This window comes from Carassius auratus, chromosome 50 (genome assembly GCF_003368295.1).
Source record: "Carassius auratus strain Wakin chromosome 50, ASM336829v1, whole genome shotgun sequence".
Classification (NCBI taxonomy): domain Eukaryota; kingdom Metazoa; phylum Chordata; class Actinopteri; order Cypriniformes; family Cyprinidae; genus Carassius; species Carassius auratus.
The window spans coordinates 20,650,380-20,656,130 of NC_039292.1; the positions used below are offsets into that span (position 1 = coordinate 20,650,380).

The following is a 5,751-nucleotide window of genomic DNA, read 5'->3' on the forward strand; positions in this document are numbered from 1 at the left end:
GTTTGCTATTGAAAGGTTGGTACGTAGTTTAAATAAAGAAAAATGATATTCTTGACAAAACCTGTGTATAGTTGTATTAATAATTAAAATTATTTATTTATTTAATCAATGGCCTAATTATCAGCTATCAGGTAAACATTCAAATCAGAACCAATACAAAACTGCGACGGAAACCAATAAAGGGTTAGTTCACCCAAAAACGAAAATATTAATAAATCACCCTCACGTCGTTCCAAACCCGCAAGTCCTCCGTTCATCTTCAGAACACAGTTTAAGATATTTTAGATTTAGCTCTCAGTCCCTCCATTGAAGCTGTGTGTACGGTCTGTCCAGAAAGGTAAGAAAAACATCATCAAAGTAGTCCATGTGACATCGGAGGGACAGTTAGAATTTGTTGAAGCATCAAAAATACATTTTGGTCCAAAACAACTTTATTCAGCATTGTCTTCTCTTCCGGGTCTGTTGTTAGCGCATTCACTGCAGTGTAGTAATATCCGGTTCACGAACCAATCACTCGATGCAACCAGATCTTTTTGAACCAGTTCACCAAATCGAACTGAATCATTTTAAATGAATCACGTCTCCAATACGCATTAATCCACAAATGACTTAAGCTGTTAACTTTTTTAATGTGGCAGACATTCCCTCTTAGTTAAAACAAGCCAATATCCCGGAGTAATTCATTTACTCCAACAGTACACTGACTGAACTGATGTGAAGAGAGAACTGAAGATGAACACCGAGCCGAGCCAGATAATGAACGAAAGACTGACTCGATGTGGCAAAACATACAATAATAACTTTATGGTGTATTGTTGTTCCAGATGTCATTAATTTGATAAAAAATGTTTATGTCTTAAGTAAAAAATAATCCGGGTGTAAAATAAGCACATTGAGCCTACCTAGAAAATTATGAATTTACCAAGAATTTTCAATACACAATATTTACCATATTAATTTTATTGAAGCATAGACTATAAAGTGGATAAAAAAGGCATCAACACAAATAAGATTAAAGGAAATTAATAATGGATCATCAACAATTAATTAATATCGTAAATTAATACTTTCACACACGAGTAATGAAATGTCCTTAAAAGTAAAAAGATTCCATCCAGTCAACTGTGACACAGATCATGTGATACAAAGACATTTAATGATTCCTTATCATCACATCTAAACTGGTTTCATCTCCCCATCATGATCTTCTTCTCTCGTGTCTGGAAACAGTTTGTGGCTGATATCCAGCACTGATGTGGTGTAGCTTCTCTCAGCCAGAGGATCTCTCCGTCCTAACATCCCATTTTCAGACAGATCCCAGACCTGGTCAAAGTAAAACAAAAAACACAAACGATTCTGAAGAAGTGGTTTAATGAACAGTTTAATGTTCTGTGAAGCTGTTTTAAGACCTTTAGAGAAGCTTTTTCTATGAAGACAATTTACCACATCCTCTTCTTTCACTCCTTTCAAGAGCATCACTTGGTCAAAACCCCTCATTTGGCTGATGAGATCATCTGTACAAAGTAAAATTGTTAAAATACTGCACTAAACAATTTCATTATGTAAGAACTAAGAAAACTTTACAGAGGCAATGTTCACGAGTCTCCATTAACGTGTAGTTCTCAGAGACTCTAGAATTCATCTATTGTTGCAGTAAATGTGTCTTTTTCCTCTAGAAGCTTTCTCCAAGGTTCCTGACTTCTCTCACAAATGTGTTTTAGTCTGTGCAGTGTAAGGCCTGGCTTCAAACCAATGAACGATCAATACACAATTTATAACACAACATCTCCAAAACAATGAAATAATGTCAATTGGTGTTTATATCAACTAAACCAATTTCATGATACTTGTTTGCTTTTATTTAAGAAAGATGGGTGGTTTTTAAAAACTTAAAAATGTTTTGAATTTGAACTAAAAAAAGATTAAAAATGTTCCATTCACACTTTGCTAACATGCTATGATTGTAATGGCTGTATCAAAAAGAAACAAGAAAAAAAAAGAAAAGAAACACAGGAAAAACCTTATAATGAATAATAATCACGGCTGACATGACCAGTCCTGTGAGAGATCATCATCAAGTTTTTTGGTATAATAAATTGTGAGACGTTTTGCAGAAATCTCACAAGAGGTCACGCAAACCTTTCCAATGCATGTGCAATTTAATAATAATAATTAAATATTGAGAATAATTTGGTAGTAAAACAAAGTGCTGCACGTTTTCTTGGTGCACAGAAAAGTAGATTTATTTTGTACATCATTTTCAACTGCTTTTTATCACTTAATTAGAAGCACCACAAATTAAATTGTCATCTGTAACAGGGACTATTGAAAAGACATTTAGAAATGTATTTTAAAATGCAAAGTAAAAAAAAAATATAAAAAATAAACCTAAAAATCTCTGTAAACACTTAAGTGTGTCCCATAAGGCAGTGGTTCCCAATCGTGGTCCTGGAGAACCCCGAAACTTTTGAGATGTCTCCCTGATCAAACACACCTGATTCAACTCATCAGCTCATCAGTGAAGACTCCAAGAACTCAAAAGTGTGTGTGTGAGATAAGAGAGACACCAAAACCGTGCAGTGCTGGGGTTCTCCAGGATCAGGATTGGGAAACACAGTCATCAGGTCATGAAAAGTTCGACACACTTGTGGTCATCATGCTCACTCGAACACTTGGGCTAAACACAGGAAAAAGGTCAAATAAATAATCGATTGGTCAAGTGCAAAGATGGCAAGTGTGGGTATTTGGACAGTGCAACAGTTTAATAAACTAACACAGATGTACTGCTGCAAATGTCTGCCTCCACAGCTTTCTGTCATCTCCATTTCTGAAGAAACACAAACACGACTGGGCTGACTGCTTTCTTTATGTCTTTTCAGACAAAAAACAAACAAACAAACAAATAAATAAAAATAAGGAAAAAAAGAGAATTATGAATAGAATTTTAATAATGTTATGTGAGCAAAATATTTAAGATATAAACTGATATGAATGAACTGCAAGATGGGAAAACATGTGTCCTTTTATTTATTTTATTGGATTTACATAAAAAGGTATTAAAAGCCTGATACAGTAAATGTGATTACTTTGATGTCTGTCATATAAAAGCACATCAAAAAACTACCATTACAGTGGTACAACCATAGTTAGTTTGGTGATTATGATGCTATTACTATACCATAGTAAAACTACAGTTATTGTGGTAAAAACATGGTAGGGTTAGATAGTTTTATTGATTAATAGCTGATGGTTTGTAATGTTTCTTTTTTTTTTTTTCAGCAGGGTACTTTGTATTTTGGATCTTCACTTAGAATAAACTTTTCTTCCTCTGGGTCATAACACTGAGAAATAAAAAAAATATTCATAGAAGGTCATCGTATGCCTGATCAATTATTTCTCATCTGAAAAGAAAGAAAGAAAGAATCATAAAAATAGCAGTAGCTTTTAAGATTAATGATCAGTATTGTAACTTTGACCATATGTTACATCCTTCATGATTATATCTACCTCAAATATTTAGTTCAATAATTAATAACATGATTGATTAAAATTAAAGCTTGCTATTTGTTTGTGATCCTCTCATCATCAGCTGCAGTGTGTCTCAGCTGTATCAGTGCAGTCACTGTGACTCTGACTGACGGAGGTTTTTGTACGACTCTTCATCACTGTGTGAACACATAGCTACTACTGATATAGTGTACACTCTGACAGTAATAATCTCCTGTATCTTCAGTCTGGACTCCACTGATGGTCAGAGAGAAATCACTGCCAGATCCACTGCCACTGAATCTAGAAGGAGTTCCAGTGTAATGGTATGATGTTACATATATGAGGAGTTTAGGAGCTTCTCCAGGTTTCTGTAAGTACCAGGACAGACATGGTGGGCTGCAGCCTGTTAAAGGAGTGCTGGCGGTGCATCTCATCACTACAGTCTTTCCTAGTTCAGTTTGTTTGAACTGCAGGAGTTTGAGTAACTGTGATCTGTCCACTGGAGCCTGAGAGAGAAATGTGTATTATTCATATAATTACATCAAGACAAATACAAACTTTTTTTACATATTATAATATACAGTATATGTTAGCTTAACTTCACTGATTATACTGCTTTATCCAAGCTCTCATTATGTACCTTGTATACAGCAGAGCAATGTCCAGATGAGGATGATGATGTTGTTCATTGTTGTTGTTGTGTCTTGTGTGATGATGAAGATTGTGTTCTGTTCTGCTCTCAGTCATGAAGTGTTAAACTCATAGCTCTATAAACACTCTCATGCAAAGTGTCTCTGTATGTAAATGCTCTTCAGACACAAAACAGACAGCAGTCAGTCTCAGACCATTAATTCAGTCACGTTTATGCTCTACAAACCATTAGAAGCTCAAATATTTTGTGATGAACATGAAATTTTCATTGTTTTCATTGTTCATTGTAAAAAGAAAGATCATTTCAACAATGTGTGTTTTGTTGTTTCAGCTTGTTTGTTATTCATATACTCTATAGACTTATTTTTCACACATATTTTATTTATAATTGAATTGTATTTTAAAATATATATTATCATTTAAATGTGCACTTATAGACATTTAAATATCTAACATTTCTTTAATAACAGAAGTGACAACAGATTTCTTAAAGCGCGGTCACAGTGTTGTTTCGTTTATTCAGAGTTGTTCACAGTGTTAAAGACATGGATTCTCATGCTAAACATGGCCAAAGTAAAAAAATTAAAATAAAAATTGCACAAATGACAAATTTTCTGTGCTTAAAATCTTACTTGGTACATAGGATTTGTTTGAGAATGTCTCCAAATAAGTGTGTTTTTAGATGTGAAGGAAAGTTTACCGTGTTCAGCTTCCCAAAGAACCCAGCGTTACATGAACAGTGGATGCAGTTTGTTTTCCGGTGCAGCAACGGAGTGTAGCAAGTGTGTTTGTGTGTTCTGGTCATTTCAGTGACGGCACGTCTCCAGGAGCTCGGCTTTTACTGTAAGGATGACTGACTCGGTTGAGTATTTGAATCCATTTGCGGAGATGTTTATTGTGGAGAAAACCACACACAAGGTAAGGCAGATAATCGTGGTCAAATAACAAGCAAGGTCAATATCACAGCAAGCAGTCCGTACAGCAAACAAATCCAAATCGTAATCCAACAAACAAGGTCAAGAACAGGCAAAGAACATACACAAGGCAATCAATGTGGCAATGAGAAAACGCTTGGTAGAGACAGGGGTTAGCTGGCAATACTTCGCAATCTGTTGTACAACTGAGCTGGATTTAAACAGGAAGCTACAGGAAGTGGAGGAAGAAGAAGAGCACAGTCAGTAATGAGGAGATGGCGCCCTCTGGCGGCTGGATGAATGGATGGAGGATGTTACATTTACGGAGAGAATCGGAAAGCTGTATTTTTCTTTTATAAATATGATAAAACTAAATACTTTTTGGAGATATGAAGGATGCATTACTAATCTATAGGTACTCAAGATTAACATGAGATTAGGTGAAACTGTGCATGTTATGTACCCTTTAAGGATTTTTTAAAGATATTAAAGGGAATTTTAAACTTTGACATACAAAACATAAAAAAATAAATAAATAAAAAGAATGAACAAACAAATGATCGATCGATCCATCAATCAATTAATGTAACGACACATAAATTAGGATTCACATGGTGGTTTAAGACACAATGTCTGGAATGAAGCTGCTGTTCTTTTGAAACAGATCAGCAAAGTTTTTGAAACATAAGACATTGGT

At 34.8% G+C, this 5,751-nt stretch overlaps 1 long non-coding RNA gene across 1 annotated transcript; it reads right to left on the reverse strand.

Annotated features, from left to right (window-relative positions):
* Nucleotides 1-3,026: 3,026 nt before the first annotated feature.
* Nucleotides 3,027-5,355, reverse strand: LOC113067325 (uncharacterized). Its single transcript, XR_003279313.1, has 3 exons — nt 4,841-5,355; nt 4,130-4,298; nt 3,027-3,995 (listed from the first exon to the last, which is right to left on the reverse strand). It is a non-coding gene; the product is annotated as an uncharacterized LOC113067325 (long non-coding RNA).
* Between the last annotated feature and the right edge of the window lie 396 nt (nt 5,356-5,751).